The following is a 21,665-nucleotide window of genomic DNA, read 5'->3' on the forward strand; positions in this document are numbered from 1 at the left end:
TGATGTTGCTCTCAAAAAAACTGCAGACCAAAATAACTTCTGATGGGTGTGCTTGTTTTGTGCTCTATTACCTTTCCTTCTTCACTCCGATTTGTTTTAATAATTATGCTTTGTTTTGACATTTTGAATCATTTCCATGACATTCAGCATATTATCTGATCTGCGTTACAAGCTGTCACTGAAAATGTGCTGTGCAGTAAAGTTGGACCTGAAGTGACAAGCAACTCAGCTTTTTTTACCTATAAACTTCAGTTTTATGAAAACCTCATTTCTCACTGCATGAAGCTCTTGACAACAGATTGCTGCTGTGAATGTATGGCAAATCTTTGAGTTTTCCCAGGGCCTATACTGGTTACTCAAACAAAAAAGTGGTAGTCAGAGGCAGCTTTTACTTTCCACTAAATATCCAAGATCACCAGTGGGTTTTCCTATCAGTTTTCAATTTGGAAATGTAAAGTGCAGGAGTGTTTACCCATCCTTTTGGTATGTAATGAACACTTAAATGCTTTCCTTGGGTTTTAGTATTAACAGTGTATAAAATTTTTCTCTTGAGACTCAAGGCTTGATCAAAAGCTTGTTCAAATGGATGAAAAGTTGCATTACTTTCAGAGGGTTTTGAATTAGACTGTGGGAGAGCATCTGGGCAGCTGTGAGGCAGCTATCAGTCTTTGATCATGAATCTGGCAATCAAGGTTTTTCTTTCGTAATTGGCCATCAGATGTCTTTCCACTAAATAGTATATATAATTGCTACAAGATATTGTATCCACTTTTACTGCTCCTTTTAGTTTTCTTGGAGGGACCTGTTGTTCAGACTGCATTATGCGGATGTTGTATAGACATAAACCCTGCAAGCTACCAGCACACAGGTTCTGTTCCATGGCCCTCACTGCTCTTTACCCCAATACCTTCTTGAAAGATCAGTCTAAATTTGCAGTGGTGTGGCTTAATACAATACGAATTTGGATGGACAGGAGTTTTCAAAGCTTTTTCAATTTTTACTTTTGCAGTTTGTCAATTTGATTACTCCTATCTCATTCTTTTTGTTTCTGTTAATGATATGCCATATTTCTCTCAGAAAGTTTTGCACCTTGCTTTAAATATGCTTTATGACTTACAAAATCTTAACTCAATCTTTCCTTGAATCAATTAGTGAAGTTTATTCATCTGCCTTTATTATCTAACAAACAAACTGGGCTTCATTTTCTATGTAATTACTTTCTGTGATTAAAGCCTATTCCCTCTCAATTTTCCTATCTCTCTTCCAAGAAGAGCCTTCCTCAGTACAACTTCCTTAAGACTGACAGCTCTGACTGTCTAAATCTTTTATCATGTTTGTCATTCTCCTGTCAACTTGTCAATTTGTCATTCTTCAATCTACCTGTCATTTAATAAGAGCAGACGTGGTTTTAGGCTGCTCATAAAGAAAAAGCTGATTAAAGAATATGGCTATATCAGATACGCTACTCTTTTTCCAGTGTTTTCAAGCTTAAATAAGAAAAACCTGTTGTGAATCCAAAGGAAACCAAGGCCAAACAAAACTCTAAGAAAAAGAGGTTACTTGATGTTCAAAGGACTTTGGAGGCATGCGAGGGACCCATGTAGATGCATGTTTGTCTTAGATGAAGACTTTCCTAGGTCATTTCCTGAAATGTACACCAATAGCCTTTTTTCAGGATTTTACTAATTTTCCAGATAAAGTAATCAGATACATTTTTGAAAAACATCTTGACACTTAGGTATTAAAATATAAACAACAGCAACAGAGACAGACTGCCTGTAATGCTAATTTTCAGGTTATTTCTGTGAAATACATACAGTTCTAATTCAAATAAAGATTATTAGAAGAAAAAGTGTTATAACTTGCAATGAAATTCCCTTTCATAGAGGCATCTTCCAAAACACAACTTTTGCCCTCATTTCCCAACCTGCAAGAAATTTAAGCTGCTAGGAGAAGGAGCCAGCATGGCCTGTCTTGTTGAAATTGCTTCAGACAAGATGAATTGCAGCTGTTCAAGAAGCAGATTTACCCAAAGAATTCAAAGTACCATATTTTGGCAGCTAGAGCTCAACAGCTGTCTGCAGCTGGCACAAAGGAGCTGGAGGGTTGCAGGGGGACAGTCCTCCCTCCTCCTTTCCCCTGTTCCTGCTGCAAGCAGCAGCAGCAATGCCCAGACCTGGGGCACAAGGCCATGTTCTGAGGCTGCACTTAGTGAGGTTTTGACTGCCACAGGGGTGATCATGTACCCCTAGATCCAGCTGCCACTGATGCTGAGCCAAACAGTGGTATGTCAGGATGTGTGCAGGTTTCTGCAATGAGGTGAACGTCATCATTTCCTGCCAAGAATCCTGCTGAGATTGTTCTTTCCAGTGTCCAGATGCCTGCACCTGTTTCTCTCTTATCTGTTCCTCATAAGATAAGATGAATTCTTTAATGGAAATGTTTGTGGTCCAAATTGCTCTCCCACTGAAGACACAAAGTCTCACACTGATTTACTGAAAAAAAACCCTAAGATCTTGCATTAATAAAAGTCTTGTCTTTCATTTCATGACAGTTAAGTTAAAATCCAAAGCATCAAAGGGGCAGGAGAAAAAAGACAGGAGGAAAATATGAGAAAGGTTCATGAAGAGGCCATGGAGCATCACACCGACCTGCAAAGCTAACTTGTAAAATGCAAGCAGAATATTTATCCAAGCAATGGCATATTTCTGGTCTTTCCTAAATGGTGAAAAAGTTTACTCTTTTTTTCTTCAGGCAATCTCCAATAAAGAAATATAGCCAGGCTTCCCATAAGAAATGCCTACTTGAAGTGGAGTGGGTGGAGGGCACAGGAGACCACAGCCATCACCTGTAGGACAGCTGGAAGGAGGGGTGTCTCCTCTGTTCATTTAAATCCTGATTATCCTCAGTCACCCCTCTTCCATGTCAGTTGCTGCCACTCATGGCCTTTGACTCTAAATGCAAAAATTGTTGCAAATATAGTGTGAAACACCTGTCATAGGAAGAGGGTTTTTTTAAAACAGAAAAAACAGCTTGGCCTGATACTTGGATAAATGTGGTATGTGAATCACCATTGTGAAATTAATTGATGCATAAAAAGGAAAAAATAAGTGAGTAATTATGCATAAAAGTTATACCCAGAAGATTCTAATGGAAATGGACTTTATTTTAAGAACAGATTTTGCTTGTGATCTTCCTGAGTTATTACTAGGTCTAGCAACACAAAGAAAATGCAGTTCAGAAGTGTTGTAATTGCATACATATGAGTAGTTACACAGTCTATAGCTGCAAACCTAAATCAGTTTCTCAGTAGCCCAAAGTAATTAGGATAATTAAGTATGCAATTTATTTATGAAAATGAGATCCAAGATGGCTACTCCTGGTAGATTTTGAAGGAGAGGTTGTAAATGAGAAGGAAATATCGTAGGTTAGATAGATCCATATCTAATTGTAATGCACTATATTTTAAATTTCATTTCATTTCTTTTATGTGAGAAAGAATACTCCCGGGATGAATGACAGAAGTAACATTTTCTGTAATCAAGAGAAATGTGATCATTCTCATTAAGGTATCACTCATTCAGAAGAAATCGCAAAATCCAGTGCTGTTCTTACACATGGTCTACCTTATATCCCAAAGATTATGTCAAGGCTGGACAAAAGTTGTGGACTAGAAATTTTTCAGTAAGGAAACTGTGCAACATATGACACAGCTCTTTCTGGTGCAGAGTACTGACTCATCAAAACATTTCTTTCTTTTTCTTTTTCTTTTTTTTTTTCCCATTTGCCAAAGAGCTTTATTTTCAGTTCAATAATCATTTTGGTAATTGGCAACTTCAGTGATTTCCAATTTTCCCTTCAGTATATCCAGTTGTCCCACATAAAGAAAGCAAACATGATTATGAGAGCAAGTTTCCAAGAAAAAAAATATTCCTATGAGCACTAGGGGCTAAAGTAAAAATAAATTAAGCATCCTTATTTTAACACATTATAGGGATTAGATTACATTGATTAGATTTTCAAAAGTCCATATATATGGTAGACACACAAGTCCCTGGTGCACTTACAGACTCATGTGCTCTGGAAAGCAGAATTAATTAAATAATCAGAAATCTAAGCAGCTTTTGTTTGTTTATTTGTCTTTAACAACATTATGCAACTTCAACAACTTTCATGGTTAGCTGGTGGAGAAGTACTGATTATCCTAGGTCATTTGGGATAATTTTTAGCGCTAGTGAAACCAATCTTGACAAATCATCTCTCACCTTTTACAGACCAGTGTTTTCCTGAGCATTTTGTAGTTTGTTTCTTTGATCACCTGCAAACCAGTCTCCCCAAGAAGGCCATAACGTTCTTGTCCATACATCCATTGGCACGGCTGCAACCTATTGAATGAAAAAGATTATATTTTTTGGTTTTGAATCTGCTTCTGGCTGGATTCATGTGATAGCCCCCAGTTCTACTGGAAAAGACAGGTAGTATTGACCCCTATGTTTTTTCTCCATGGCACTCATAATGTTGCAGACCTCTGTCATGTCCTCCTCAAATTTATCCTCCTTTTCTTCCCAAATGATTTAGTCATTTCTCATGTGGAAAATGTTTAGTTCCTCTGATCATGCCTGCAGCCTTTCTCCAAAACTTGTCTAGTTCTCCTGTGTCTTTTCAGAGATGGAGTGACCAGAGCCGCCTACTTTATCAACAAAGTGAGAGAATAGTTGATTTATGCAATAGTAAAATGGCATTTCCTTCTTTGCTCTCTATTTCTTTCCCAATAATTCCTAATATTGATTAACCTTTCAGGGCCTCTTTGATTCTGCATGGAATTATGCCCAAGGCCTACAAGGCTCTTCCAACTGTTTCTGGACAACTGCTAACCCTTTGTTTTCTGGCAGATATTGCCTGAGGTCTGTTGCATTGGAGCAAGAGAGATGAAGATTTTCGTGTTCATGTGAATATGAGTAGAAGGATTTGTGTATGGAATGGACTGTTCTGTCAGAAACTATCTTCCTCTTAATATGGAGAAACAAATTCTACGTTTTTCTCACTGTTGTCTATAAATTGTTTCTTTTTTATCAGCTATAAAATCAGCTATAATTATATGACTTCTATTTTTATTCCACTTGTACCTGCAGTTTAAGGAAATGCCACAGGAGCTAAGGAAATATCCTGTAATTTGTCTTGTGTTACTCAGTCATCAGGATATGAAGATCTAACTTCCTTACAAAAGGCCAGTTTTTCCCTCTGATATATACAAGTTAAATCCTCATGAATATGCCCTAGAGCAGAATCAGCAGAAAGTGTGTTGCCAACAACAGAAAGAGAAGGTGCTGCTGAACTTGGCAGTCAATTTTAGTTCCATCCTCCCAGCTGCTTTAAGGCATCACTGTCTCTTCTCTCTAAAGAAATTTTGTAGTGGTTAATACAGCTAAACCCCACAATTCTTCAGTTGTAATCATTAATAAATATATTGAAGCTGGCCCAGTGATGGCATTTCTAGTTCATAATTTCTGTAAATTTCCCTTGTAGCACTTAATGTAAATAGTTCCCTTTCAGAAAGCTGCACTTATCATTTCTATTCCTTAAAGAATTAAGGCAAGCTCAGAACCCTTCAATTTAAACATATATTTTATATTAAATTAATGTCCCATCATGCTTCTCGGAGAAAGAACAGTAGCAGCATCACTAATCTACATGGATAGTATTTTCTAAACAGAATATAATGGCAATACATGCAAGTTAAGCCATGCTCACTACTAAGGATTTTTAACTCAAATCTTCACTTTTCAAGTAAGCTAATTGATAAACTAGTTAAAAACAAAGAAATACACACAATATTTTCAATATTACCTACCAGCTGTGGCTACTTCAGGTGTCCACTTTCAGCTGAAATATGAAGCAGACTGTGTACTTGGTTTTGTTTCTGTGATGAGGTATCACATCCAAGATAAGTATATCCTGCTGGATCTCTTCATGTCAACAAATCACAGCTATTTGACAAAAGAAAATATAAAACAAATCAAGCTCTAGGAAGCATTAGAGGTCGGCAGAAATGCCCTGAAACTGAATTCCTTCTTTTAAATGAAACTCAGAGCATTGTTGTGCAAAAACTGGGTCATTTAGTACCAAAGCTCTTACTTAGCCTAATCCTTCCAGCCTGTTTGAAGCCCTGTGAAGAGTTGAACCACCAAAATTCCAGTTTTTGTATTTTCATTGCCAACGAAGTGCTACAACTTAATTGTACTGAATATAAACACCATCATCTTTCAGAGTATTCGAAATTTAACAATGATTTATATGAAGGAACAGTACATCTAAGCTAGGCTTTAAACAGGAAAAATAGGATAAATTCTTATAAGAAGGAAAATCTGTGGAACATTTTGTCTCTTTCATGATATCCTTTGCTATCAAAACTGTCTGCATGGATACAGAAGTTTCAAAACCGTCAAAATTTATACCTTAGGCCAATTTCTATGAGTTACGTAATTAGTACTTTAGATCAAAATCTCCCTGACTTCATTAGAATTTTTAGATCTGTCTTTTTTTTTTTTTCAGAAACAAACAACTGATTTTCTTAGTTGTCTAATCATCTTTGTAAGATAACAGAAATAAACTGTATTTCTCAACAAGGCGCATTAATTTTCAATATCCAGATGCTGACACATAGCTACAAGTGGCCAAAGCAATGGTCTGTACACTTTCACAGCACCTAAGAAATCAGAATAAACCATTGTGTCATCTACTCTGGCCACCTCAGCATCAAATCTCACCACGTTTTGCTCTGTCATCGTTTTTCCAAACCCCATAATGAGTGTTTGTCTTGGCCTCTCTACCTGAGAGGTACTCAACCACCAATACAGCTTCAGCTTCTGACGAGTGGTTCTTATTAAGATTTTCCTCATTATATAACACAAACCTCTGGCACCCACAATTTTCTCATGAGAGTAAACACTACTTCACTCTACTTCAATTAGGGTAGTTCTGTCTATTTTATATTCCAATCCTTTTCTTACAGGTAGCCTCACTTGACGTTACAGGCTCTCGTAGCACATTCACTAGCTGTGCAACAGCAAGTTGTCCTTAGATTTCCTGTCCTAAAACTCATACAAGACCAAGAGCTAAAAATAAGCGCTGGGGTGAAGTATTAGCAAACTATTCCCTGCTTATCCCCATTCTTTTCTCGTGCAGTACAGATTCGTCATCTCAGCCAGTGGAGGCATCTGAGGGACCGATGTACAAGGTGCTCAACTTGCATCTGCACAGTCAATGAAACCACTGGTGGAGCTCAGTGGAAGAAATCCCACAATGTTTTTTTACACAGCAGCTTGTACATCACATAAAGTCACGTTTCTCCATCGCAGCCAAATCATTATAAACCAGAATAGCAACTTTTCCTTGCAGTGAGGCTCCCTATCTGCCCGTGTCACGGCCGATGTCACCTTCTAGCAAGATAACTGTCTCCAAAAATAAGATTCAGAAAAAAAAACAGCTTTCAAGTACATTTCAGAATTAATGTGAAGAAAAATGTCTCATTCCAAATGGGTTTTCAGAGTGATATACTGATTAGTGTGAGCATGGCTTCCTTTTAAGTGGGAAGCCCGATGTTTCCCATATTCACGGAATTTGTATTAAATAGAAGTGTTCAACTGGAGATAAAAAGGGGAAAAAACAGTCAGCTCAAGACTTTTGCAAAACATGGAACAAATACTTGACAGATCCATTTGAAGGACAGGAATGGAAAGGCAGTTTTATAGATAAATTTCTTGATGTGTTTTATTTTGAAACAGTTTAGAAGAAAATATCATCACCTGTAATTTATAACATTTCATTATGAAATATTCCTGAGTGCATAATGAATATCTGCCATGCTTAAATATCCTCAGAGTGTCACTCCACAGTCCTCCCACACATATCATTTCAATTCAAGGCAGTAGTTTGGCAAAATTCTTTTCAGCTCCAGTAGGAAAGTAGATTGCATAAGAATACAGGATTTGACGGCTGGAGTATAAGTATTGTAGAGACCCAAAGGGTCTCTCTCATATTCCTGGACAGTGCAAGTACTCTGTAAGGACAAATTCCCATTATTTGCACCAAGTCCATTGCAAATGGGACCAAAGTAAATGCTAGAGATTATTTTATGCCTTGTTTTTAATTTTTTTCTTTAGAGACACTGAAATGAAGTTTGGTACAGGTCTCCAGTTTTGAATTCTTCCCTCCATTTTGCAAAAGGGCCTTACATTTTGGTGGGATTCAGGATTTTTCTTTTTGGTCTCCTTCTGTCAACACACACTGCAGGAGTGGGCCTACATGCAAATTGTAGAAGGGAAAATACACTCTTTATGCACCCCTGGTGCTGGTAAAGAAAACAAGGATGAAATAAAACAGGAGATGGGGAGATGAAAGTTAAAATGAAGCTGCTTTTTTATAAAGAGGGGTTGAGAGAAATTCAGTGTTGTGACTCTGAGATTTTTTTTCTTGTTTCTTAATCAGCAAAGACTGGGGAGATGGAGCACATTTGCCTTCTATCTGAAGATCAAAAGGTACAGTGATATATGGTGGTGAAACGTGTAACATTCAGATAAAAGAAGGGAGAATGCAGGCTTCAAATACCTTTGCCTACTTTAGCATAGTTTCAGATTATTTGGCAAACTGAAAATAATGAGAAGTTCAGCACTCTTTGAACCTGCTGGTTTGGGTTTTGTTACATTCCAACACAGGTGTACTGAAGACTAAGAAGCAAAGAACTTAAACGTTGGTTTTAGCAATGCCCAGAAATAAATGTTCACATGTCAGCTGTAACAATCCATCACAAACACGCAGATAGCTGTGTGTCTTGTGCTAATAATTGCACTCTAACAAGGGATTTAGCATAATACAAGACACAAATAGTTTGGTTTAAGCAGTCTAGAATACGACATACAAGTCATGGGACGTGAATTTTATCTCCAGCTAGAGGCAAAAGCCTTCCATAAATGGGAGGCAAATGCTAAATTTTCCAGTTTTCTAAAATGCAGGCTCCTCAAAGCATTTGAAGTTGAAAGCTGAAATCCAGAGTTCCCTGTATCTTCAGTGACAGATATACTAGTTGTAATAGGAGCTACAAAAAGTGGCAAGGAATAAAACTTTGAACAGGTTTATCCCCATCCTAAAGCAACAGCAATATTGTCTTGTACACTATAAAGGAGATATATAAAAGTCAACTAGAATTTCAGTGTTTTAACAGCAAAAAATATTGGAAACCACAGTCCTGAAAATGGCAGATACCTAAGGAGGAGGGCAGTAGTTACAGAATAGTGTAATTTCCATTCCTGGAAATCCTTGGTTCATGGGATCCTATTTAGCACAACTGAGATTACAAGATACAAAAGCAAATACAGGTTTCATTTATGTCTGGGAAGGTGGTTTCTCTTACCACCTTGATGTATAACATCACTTAGAAAAACTTAATGAAACAAACAAAAACAAACAAACAAAAAACAAAAACAAACAACAACAACAACAAAACAACCACCAAGAAATACCAACACGAAGTTTGATACCAGTTACTCACTCTGCAGTGATTGCAAATGACCACAGAGTAAATGAAACCTTGAAAAATATTTCCAAGACAAATAAACAGAAGTCAGAATTCTTGGTTGCTCTCAGTTTTGGGAAGAAAAAAAAAAAAAAAAAAAAAAAAGGCTTGTTCTTGTCTAAAATACAAATTCAGGACCCTGTGAGTGTTCATACTGTTTCAGTTAAAGGTCTGCCTACAGCCTGTTGTCAAAGGGAGGATACTGAAGGAAGCAGCTTGTGATATGGGAAAGATGACAAGAAGGGCTGAGTAGAGCCCCTTGCTAGCCCCTGTTCAGACACTTTCAGAGTTGGAGCTTCTGACAAACTTCCTTCCACCACTTTGACTAATCACTTATCCAAGCCCATTTAATCTCTTGGCCTCCAAAGTGTCCTGTGCCAATCAGTTCAGCAATTCACTAACATGGTATGAAAAATATTTCCTTCTTTTGTTTCAAATTTGCTTCCAAACTATGTATTTTAGTGTCTCTCTTAACTCTCTGCTGTGATGAAAGGTGTATAGTTTCCTGCTCACATCCTTCATACCAATCTTGTTTTAATAAATATCTGACCTATTCTCTCTCAGAGAGAGTCTTTCTAATATGAAAACATTATATCTCAGCATCTACAGAAAAAATTCCTTACCTCTAATCACCATTATACCCTCCTCCTCTATGCTTTTCTCCATCTTCTCAGAAATGGAATAGAATTAATTTAAACACTCAAGACTTGAGAAATAAGTTGGATTTCTGTATTGGCATAGAGGTATTCTCTATTTCTGCCTCTCTTCTTTTCCTAACAATTAATCAGACTGTGTTTGTCCTTTTGGCTCTTGCTGAGTGGCGACCTGATGTTTTCAAAAGCTTCTACAATGACGACAAGATCTCTTTTCTGACTGGTAATAGCTAACAAAGTCTGTCATCACAAACGCATCATTTCCCCCTCCATCTGTATCACCTTATGTGTCATCTGACATTTTTTTTACCCAGTCATTCGATATGGCATGAATTTTCTGAGGCAATTTGCAATCAATTTTAGTTTGGCTTACTCAAATTTTTCTGTAGTCAAAAATGTCATCATGTCTCTATTCACTCCCTCTTCAAGAGCATTTACAACACAGGTTGCAGCATATACCCGAAGTAAGCTCTTGAAGTTACTATATCACTTTTCTATGCCCCAGCAAAAATCTAGTCTTTATATTATTATGGTTTCATCTAACTTAGCTAGTATGGAAGTCAGACTTAGTGCTCTCTACTTCCTTGGATTAGTGGCTGTTTTAAAATATTGTCATACTTGCCACCTTCCATTCCTTTCATGTAGAAGCTTCTGGTACCTTGGAACCAGTGGCATTGTGATACAGTTTGGGGTATGAGCAGGATCAAAATGTTAAGTTCTTAATTTTTCATCTCTTAATTGGATGCTTCATGGAGAATGACGTGAGGTGTAATTAACGTTTGTTAGCTCACAACAATTACCTATAGCATTCTCTGAGAGCTGATTTTAGCATTAACCTTTACATGGCTGTCAATTAGCTGGAAAAAAAAACGTTTCTTATGTTAATGTGTTTCCTTTAGTAATTCTGTCAGGAGATTGCTCCATCATTTTTGGTGGTCGTTATAAAGAAGAGTTGTGCCTGTTCCCACCTCTTGTTTGAACAACTGCTGTGGGGCAAGGGTTCCCATCCTAGGTTTCTGCCAATGATACCCTGGTGCTGATACCTGCTGAGCTAATGATGGATTTGGGCTACAGCAGAGTGGATGTAACCTTGTTTTATCTTGTAGTTTTCATTTCTTCTTTTAGGAGGCAGTTTCTATCATCATTAACAAAAAGAAGGAAGGGAGTTTGTACAGCAAGCACTTTATTTTGGTGGTCTACTTGCTATTTTTGTATTATCACCCAGTGATGTGAACCCCTTCAACATATAAAAATGCTTCAAAGTTTACACAAAGGCAGTTCACACATTTGATTTCCCATGTAAATGAGATGTAAATCAAATGTAAACAAGAAGCAACTCACTGGAGAAAGTGACAGCCCAAGTATGCAAGATGAAATTTCATGCTCAGTGAACATCAAATGTTAGAAAGTTTTCAATTTTTTTTTTTTTTTACTTTTTTGTGGAAGATACTGCCAAATAACCATTGCCATGAATGGCTGTCTGATTTAAAGAGGAATGTGTCCATTTAATGAGAGCCCTCCTGCTGTTTCACTGCTTTTGACTATTGAAGTCAGTTTGTGCTATTACCATGTTGCTTGCCAAAGTGATTGCCTCAGCTTTTGTTTATGACCAAGTAAACCTGCTACAGCATGAGCATGATGATAGAGAAATACCTTTCAGCAATTTTGCTTTTGCTGAGTGAATAATTCTAATGGATATTTTTGTCTGCCTTTTGTTTTTAAAGTGTGATTTTTACAATATGTTGGTTACTTTTCACAGTGTCAGCAGTAAGCAGTAAACTTAACCTCTTAAAGGCCTTTTTTCAAAAGTCATTTTCTCTTAGCTGATATTTTCTGCTGACAGTGATCTTGTCCATTGTGGTAAACGCAAAAAATGAGTTTCTGATAATATTTAGGAGCCAGAAATGTACCCAGGAGTTATAACTTCATGTCTGTGTTTCAGTTATATGACGGTCTTTCTGACACAATATTTGTTATGGTGGGCTATGTAAAAGTCACAAATCAGTAAATTAATAAATTGATTAACTACACTAAATCTCACCAAGACTGAGGAGCTCTTGCAAGAATGCTTTTCACTCAGTTATTGCTTGTTAGAAGAATTATATGGATCTGATTGTTTTTATTTAGCCTCAGACATCTAGATTGTGAAAACTATAAGTTGCTGTGGATGAGATTCCAGCTTGCCAGGTACTGTACAAACCAGATTATAATGGCTGTTCCTGTGCAGACTCATTTGGGTCTCTACTCACAGAGATTATTTTTATTACTTTTAGATCATCTCTATTTCAAGCTTAAATAATTCTCTGCAGATACAGCTTTTACTGTAAGGTGGAAGTTCCCCGACTTTCAAGCTCAGGATGGCAAAAACTGATTTCTCTGGTTTAACTTCCCATCCATCTTCTCACCCCATCTTCAACTCTTTTCACCAATCACCGTGACATCTGTCCCTGGCCTTTCTTGAGTCTGTTGACTCTACAGTCTCATTTCTGGCTCTTCTGATTCCCAAACAGCTTTCCAGAACATCCAAAACATGAAAATCTGCTTCCCAGCATGGGCTGGGGCACTGCCAGCAGCACTTGTTATGCATTATTACATGGGCACCATCCTTCTGGACCAGTTATATTAACTCAGCAAGATGCTCACTTACATACATGTTGGTGCTAAATTCCACTCACCACAAATAGGCTTAAATCATTGATGAGGAATAATTTTTGTCAGTAATAAACTCCCAGGCCAGCCTACTTCATTATCCTCACTAACATATTGTGATAGCAGCAATTCACAATTCCACTGTGTCGCCCAAAGCCTGAGAAGTGTGATGGGGAATTTGGCTCTTGTCTCAGAAAACAGAAACAGTTTTGTCCAGCTTGGGAGGCTACATTTGTGGCAAATGTCCCAGAGATCTTCACTTGCTGGCCTTCAGTTCACATCACCAAGCAGCATGGGAGGGCAGGGACTGCACTCTTCCTGAACCAAAGCTACCTGCAAGGTGTGCTCCAGCCTCTGTGGCTGCTCCTTCCACAGGGCAGATTCAAGCCAAAGATCACACCCTCTGAAAGGTATGTGGGGTGCCCACCAAGTCCTCAGCACCAATTCCTTTGCTCTGTAAACCTACTTCTATTTGACCTTCCTACTTTACAGTATGGACATAGTTTCAATTCTAGATATAGGGAAATTAAATAAGAAGACTACTTTTCAGATGCCTGTTCCCTTTTTGTCACAAGAGTCTCTTCCACTCTGAAAACTTCTCCCTGTTTAAAAGGCTGGCACTAATTGGTGTGTGTGTGTATTTGTATATATATATACATATATACACATGTGGCAGGTTTCTTTTTAGTATGAGCTTTAATATGGCTCAAAGGCACATTATAAGTAGCATTGACAGAATCAAAAACAATCAGACAGAAAAAACATCTCTCAGTTCTGAAAAAATAAATGAAGCAAGAAAAACTCTGTGAAGGGGGGAAAGAGAAAAACGATATTTTGGTTCAGATCTGAAGGAAGAGCTGCACCAGGGAGAGTGAATGTAACCACAAATGAAATCAGTTCCTAGGACACTTGACCTTTACTGGGTATTATCGACCAAGATGTGAAAGAACCTGGATAAATGCTAGATCCAGTTCTTTCATTTTCTGTACTAGCAGTGGTTGTAAGTCAGTAAAATCATACACACACTCCCTGGAGCATGTTTATTCCTTACATGGCTTTGCCGTGGCTCTTCTAACCAAGCAGGCAATAATATTTACACTGGGGCCTCCCCAGGGAAATTCATGCAAATCTCCCTGTCCAAGAGAAACTCTCTGGTGATGCTTGAACTAAGGCACTGAAAATGAAAGCTTTGTGACTTCCTCCTCCTCAACTTCCAGCAAACTCCTCCTAGGTAAGTAAGTACAGCTGGTTCTTAAGTAGCAAATATAGAGAAGAACAGAACATCTGCCAGCAGGGCCAATGGTGACAGAAGGGACTTGTTGTGCATGTCCCAGGGCAGAAGTAACATCCCAACAGGCATGTTTTGTGCTGGAAACCTACCAACATCTACAACAAGCAAAACGGCAGTGGGATTTCTGCTCACTGTGTGTGTTCCTGTCTGAGGGCCACTGGGCCGACTCCGTTATCACCAGCCACTTGGCCATGTTTTACAGCAGGGTTTTCAAGGGCAGTTCTGTTATTTCTTAGTGCCACCAAGTGGCAAAATTTAATAGTACTATTTTCAATAGTCACTTTCAACCAATAAAGAAACCGGAGTAGACAACTCCAGTGCCAGCAGAAGAGCAAAAAAGCCCTCAGACAGGCCAAGGCACCAAGATTTTGCAAATTAAAATGAGCGTTATCCATTTCAAATGCTAAATAATGGAAGTAGGGAACAAGTTCTCAACAGAGCAAAACTTTAAATGTGTGTAAATCTGTAAGTCTCTACTCGGTGTAACATCAAGTGCATGCAAAGAACTACTGAAAGGAGAAAGAAGAGTTAAGCATATGTTTAATTTTAAGACCATCTGTTTGCAATATGTTGCTCAACAGGTGTGGCTCGCTGAGCTGGAACCAAGGATATCTGTAATTAACTCAGAGAATCAGTGGGTGGAAGGTGGAATTTCCAATAGGCTACTTTCCATTATAATTCAATGGTAGGAAAAATATTCACCTTTTCCTAGTACAATGCAATGATGAATTAGTGCAAGTCTTAAACCATATTAAAGCATGACTGCAGTTTCATAAAGCATTGAATTCTTTTTGTAAGCATATGAACTTTACCAGGCCCCAGGAGGTCACCATGGAAGATACTAACTAACAGCAGTACCATGGATCCATCTGAAACAAGTATTTTCTCAGCTTTTTTGTGTTTGTTTTTTGGTTTGTTTTTGTTTTTTCCATTTGCCTGTAAATAAAGGGACAGATCCTAGTGCTATATCAAATATTTTCTGGGCTGATTTTCCTTCTCTTTTCTTCTAGCCCTATGGAGAAATAAACACAGATACATTTCTGGAACATGCGCTTATATTTGGAGTATTCTCCAGATGGAGTTACCCACAGTATAAAACAGTTGCTTGCATTCTTAAAAAAAAATAAAATAAAGAAGTGTAGTGTTTTAGTGCAAATGCACTACATCCATCCATCTAACTGCAACTGTTGCTAGTATCAGACAAGGAATCTCCTCCTATAAATACTGCAGTGAAACCTTTCTCCTTTGGAAGTTCCTAAGCAACCTTTGGGAACAGGGGAGCTTCTGTTTAACTTATTTTGAGAAAGAGCGAGCAATGCAGCTGAGCCAACTGTAGCTGCAATCAGAGCTGGGAATATGGGTGCAAACAGGTAGCTTGTTCTCAGTAGAAACAAAAAATGCTTTTGCTCATTTCAGAAGAATCTGAGAGTGTTTTCTTCCAAAGCCAATCCATGTAAAGCATTGGAAAATCACGCACTCAGTTTGTTGATTTACAGAACTTGGGGGCAGCTAATTCTTTATACATAGTGGTATAAAATGAAAGCTAAAAATACATTAACTATCTTCCTCTTTACTAGCTTGATAATAAAATGTATCACTATATAAAACCACCACATAAGCACCATTTAAGTACAGGTCATTGTGCTCAGAGCAGCCCAAGAAATTGCCTGTAGCTCCTGATGCTGGGGTCAGCATCTCTGGTTCTCAGTGGGATGCCCGTGGGTCCAGGGATGGGGCATGGCCACCCTGCCCACTTCAAAGGTCCACAGCAAGTACTTCCCCTGGCTCCCCTGACTCTCTCGGCCATTTTTCTTCTTCCATTCCTAAAGGACTACGTAAGATTTGTTCCCAGCAGATACCGCAGCTGCACTGCTGAGCTAGGGCACTGCACAGGCATCAGCAATTACAGAATCTTTCTAGATACAGTGTTTAAAACAGCTGGTCATATCGGAGACCAGTGAGCAGCTGAGACCTCTCAAGCTGAAGGTCTCCATCAATGCAACCATTTTTACAAGGCTAGGCTCAAAGAGTGTTTAGATACCCACTATTAAAAGATTAAACTACATGGTCATTATGATAACATGTTAAAGACATGTTTGGGAGGAAAAAAAGTATTTTTCAGTTTAATTTATATAAAGACATACTAACATTAGGAGCAGTTCATTATCTTCTCTAGGAATTTACTCAAGAATTGCAAAACTAGCACTGTGTTTATATACTCAGTCTAGCATTAGACATTTTTTCAGTAAGTGGATGGTAGAAACAAGCCTTCCCAGCTTTGCAACCGTAACAGCAAGACATAGATGGAGAACATATCTTCTTTTGCCTGTTATACCTCTGTTACTTCAGTGAAGACACAAGAAACCAACAAACGCCCGTGTCTAGAGTACAGAATGGCTAAAGAGGAGCTGAAATAAGATGAAAAAGAAACTGTGAATGTCTCAGTAACCTACAGGGAACTCAGCAATTTATTATTTTATCAATTCTAGATTAAAAGATCCATTGTAATTACATAGCAGCCTTACAGATTTCCCAACAAGGTATGTTACTACCCTCTTCCTCATGCATCCATCATACACCTTCATAAACTGTGCAAACTTATCCCGAGGAAATTTTTCTACTGAAGTACAATCTATCCAGCTAAATCTCTGTTAACCTGACAGCTTCTTCCAATTAGTCCTTCCTATTCAAGCACATGCCCTGTGTGATACTGCAGGCATATTCAATTAAGATGAAGAAAAAAGTGCAGTAGACGAGCTTGACATTAATGTAAATAAATGAGTGTCTTTTCTTCATGCACAAAGATATCACTGTTCAGCGTTCAATCAAGCTTTCAGTTCAAGGGGATTTAAATACAGATAAACTTGCACCGGTACAATGTCTGTTTGCAGTAAGTAGGAGAATGGTGACACTAACAAAAAAATAAAAATATCTTCAAACATCATATACCTTCATCTGGATCACTAGGATAATAAAATTAAGAGTGATTTCAGTGTCTCTTAATGACACTTAATTTCTTATACTGACAACACTGTGAAAAGAGACAACCAATATTATAACAAACACAGGCTGCATTCTTGTTTAGAGAAACAAAAAGCTACAGCGAGCTTTGTCTTCTGCAAGATCAGAGAGGTGTAGCCTGCTCTCCTTCCCCCTCAAGAGCATTCTGCACCATCACTCCAGCTCTTTGTAAATCAATAAAGCCAGTTTTGTACATGAAATTCTATTAGGATAGATTGTTCTCCACCATCTACCATGAGCATCCCTGCCATGTATTTTTCTCCATGCCAGTCTCTCATTCTGTTCCATGGTATCAACTAGCCGCTTTCTCAAGCAGTCCAAGAGATGATGTGCTCAAGCTGAACTTGCAGCAATTTGACCTCAAATAGTATTAAAACAATCACCAGCTCTGGTTTTGGTCTGGGAGAGGGCTTCTCTCACTTGGAATTTTTCTAGTTTTTTCTTTGATGAAACTGTACAGCTGGGAAAACAAACAAACAAAAACCAACAACAAACAAACAAAAAAACACCACAAACCAAAATCATGAGAGACTATACCAAAGCACATAGGAATGTTGAAAACCATACTCCGTTATGGAGTAGATTATCTCTAATTTAGCTAAATATTGCAATGATTTGTTTGCTTAAAAAGCATGGATTTCCTCTGCTACAGTAGTGATTCCCAGTGTGAAGCATTCCCTTCACATCCAAACCCTTAGCTGACTAGAACACAGTTCAGCTGAGGGGCCAATCGCTTCAGCAACAGTAATTATAACCATTTCCAAGAAGGCTAATTACAGTCATTGTTAATTAGGATCTAGTCAGTGAGACATGCTCAGAATTGTTCCTCAAGGATTAGAAACATAACACGAAATATTATTCCAATGACAGTAACAGGCAGCTATTCAGTGGTTGTTCAGATCTCAGTCAAGAAAACTGTATTTCTACCTTGAGATCATCAGGAACATTGAGGGTATTAGAAGCTGGCTATATACTTCCACACTTCACCATAGGTGAACAAGACGGGAAAACATTTGCTTAACACAAGCAAGAAAGAAGATCCAACTTTCTTTACATGTTACCGTACCATTACTTAATGTACCAAAACCTGGAAAAAAATGAAGATATATACGAAGCTTTATGAGTCTTGTAGACAAAGAAGCCAAAAATAGTAAGTTAAAAATGTCCCAAAATACGTGTTTTAATAGTTTCAGAGCAAATCATGTGTGTTCTGACTTAAATCAAACACTGACCTGCTTTTTATAAACACACACATCAGTTATGTTTTTTGCCATACACTTACTTAGCTAACTATATCAAAATCTACTTATGCATTTGTAAGGACTGTGGACTGTTGACTGTCATGATAACACAAAAAGAAAGTGTTAATTCCTGTTCTGCTTACCCCCATAAGTAACAGAAAATACCTTGAAAAGAGCAAATCCAGAATAAAATTTAATTAAAGAAAGAGAAAAATCCAGAAAAGCAAGGACTCAGAGAGGCTCACAAGTTACCCATTACTTGAAATATGCTAACATGGGATTTGGAGGAACTTGTGAGAACACTGTTAAGCCTTAGTTGGTTTGTTCAATGTTTGCTTTAACACTCAAGACTTATTCAAAAATTACACATTGTGAGTATAATTCACCTCTTGACAGTAAGGCCACTGCCTTGGGTGATTTCAGCTAACTCATTTTACTTCACAGCTTGGGCACACACAGTCTGATATCACAGTTCAGTTGATACTTGGAGGGCAATTTTGACTCAGTCATTTACAACCCTGAGAAAGCCCTTGCCTCCCGCACTTGCTGAGACACAGTGACATCTGGAAAGATGGACTGAAGTGCAATCTGTGCTGCCCAGTCTGAGCAGTGCAGCAGGTCACTCGGGGGCACAAGGCTGCAAATCACTGCAGATACAGTTCAAAGCATAATCCAAATCTGTGTAAAGCAAAACAGCCAGGTTGGGTTCTTGGACAGCTGCATGAATTCCAGTAGAATTAAAGCCTGGACATTTTAACTACTGTAAATGTCTCCTTGAGCATTTGAGCTTCGGAAGGTTAGTTTGGTCTGAACCGTTTACAACCTGGATTTGGCTTCCTGCATGGATCAGAGCTAAAACTGAGGACACCTCAGTCTGTCCCACCTCACATGCAGGATTTTAACTACAGTAACAATGGGAGGAACAAAACTCGTTTGGGTGGTTGTGCTTCCTTAAGCTACCTTCCCACTGGGGCCACCATATACATCTGCATAGAGACTCATAATTTGAAGTTGCATTGGAAGCATTTTAAGTGGGGTTAAAAACAGTTTGGAAAATATAAACTCTCTTGTTTGTGTTTTGATTTTTTTTCTGGCTGAGCTCCTGTCCAGACACCTGCACACACAGAAGTGGCTTGAACTGCATTTTGCCTCATGTCATTTAAATAATTTAGAAATATTGAGAAAAGGGACTGAATATTAAATATTTTAAAAGGTCTCTCAAGGGTCCCTGAGAAAGAATTACAGGATCCTGCTTGCAATCAAAGTGGAGCTTGCACTTTCTCAAAACTCAGAGCACTTGAGACCAAATGTTTCAGTTAAAAAATATTTAAAATAACTGCACTGTTTGCTGAAAATGTGTTTCCTGTTTTCCACGAGTCCAAAAAGAAATGCTATGTTTTCTTGATCTTGTATAATAAAAAGTTTTTTCTGTATTTCTTCTTCTATACCATTCAGATAAAAACCACTCCATGCTGTAGAGGTTTCTATAGCAACAGAATAAAATCTTTTACAATAGTAGCTGTACTTTTCCCAGGTATACTTACCAGTTGGTCATAGTTTAGCCTTTGAAATTAAGCTTCTTATCTTTATGTAGCTGCACATCCACAGTGAGAAACTGTATTTTCCCCTTAGCTTACAGTAGTAAATAGTGGTGCCTCAACTCCAATTAGCAACTGGGGAAATGAATACAGGAATTTTAGTGGCAGAGAACACATGACTGTGTCTGAGTGCTTCATAAGCTTTGAAGCATGTAGCTACATATCCCTTTCTTACCGTCAGTCATTTATCACCCTCATGCCACAGGAGACAGGGAGAAGGCAGAAGCACATGGAGAATGAGAGTCTTGCCAGAATCATAGAAAAGGGCAGTGGCAGAGTGGACTGTGAGGAGAAGGGTTACAATTATGAGGCTTTTATGTTGTCTGGCATATCGTTTTGTGCAATACCAATGAGAAGGAAATGATTGTTTAGTTTAATCCCCCATCCAAACTGCACCAAAGTTAAAATGAACTTTGCTTCTTGCTCCTTCATTTGATTGCTCCTTGAGCCTTGTTTCTGAGTGTTGAGCCTTTCCTTCAGCATTCGTTTTAAAGAATCGGTGTAATCCCATCCCAAGCTCTGCTGTCACCACAGCTTGTTTCTGAGCCCTTTCACTTGGTACTTCCTTGGACTCAAATCTCCACCCTACACTGTGCAGGAAGGACAGTGCTGACCACGCTAAGTATGCTCAATCTCCACCTTCCAAAGACTTTGTAAGCAGCTACTCTTGCCTAAGATTTTACTCATCAATAAAGCTTCTTTTTCATCTTTTACCTCAAACTGTTATTTTGTCCTGATTCACATAGTATCGCTTCAGGACAAGGAGCATTTCACCTTGCATTTGTTAACTGCTGCGTACATTTATGCTATAGGAACAGCACAAAAGCATAAGGGATCCAGATGTCATTATTTTTGTTTTGGACAATGAAAGCAAAAAGACAAAATAAAGTGCCTATTCTTTGTCCTTCATCAATTTATTCTGAATTCAAGCTATTAGTTAAACTAAGAATTGTAATCATACAAGAAAGCACTCTTTCTGTTGAATCAGTCCTTAAGAGGCAAGAGGCACAAGTTCTGCTTGTTCTAAGATGCTGGTGATGTTGGTTTTCCACAAGCCCCACTGCCCAGCACACAGCAAGCAGAGCTGGTCCAGACCTCCTCCCAGGGAGCCCTGCACTACAGTTCCTGAAGAAGGCAACTCCACTAAGGCCTACCCATGCTGGCCCAGAGAACTTCAGCTGACATTTTGTTACAATTTTAACTGCCTTCTATGTTTAAAAGTACCTTTTCCTAGGTTGCTGATGTAACAATGGGTGGAGGTGGTTTCAAAGCAACACACTCTCCCATGCAACATATTTGTTCACTGAGCTGTAAGTCTCCAGGTTAGAGCTTCCCATCCTCAGACCACGGGCTGAGCTGCAGCTCCTTCCCTTCCCTGAAAACCACAGCAAAATTGACCACAGCCCCAGGAGAGGCATGATGAATCTGGAAGTATATTGATTTTATCTTATGGGCTCTCACAGCAGATGCTTTCACGTTAACAATTTCACCACAAATACTCACTCTAATTTAACTCTGTTGCTCTTCTGTAATTCAACAGAAGATCAGTCATTCAGCAGAACAGGGCACCGAAGCAACGAGTAAATAAAGGAGATAGGTTCTGCTGCTGCCGCATTACTTCTGTTTTATCATGCTGCATGT

Source organism: Nesoenas mayeri (assembly GCF_963082525.1).
Source record: "Nesoenas mayeri genome assembly, chromosome: 3".
NCBI classification, from domain to species: Eukaryota; Metazoa; Chordata; class Aves; order Columbiformes; family Columbidae; genus Nesoenas; species Nesoenas mayeri.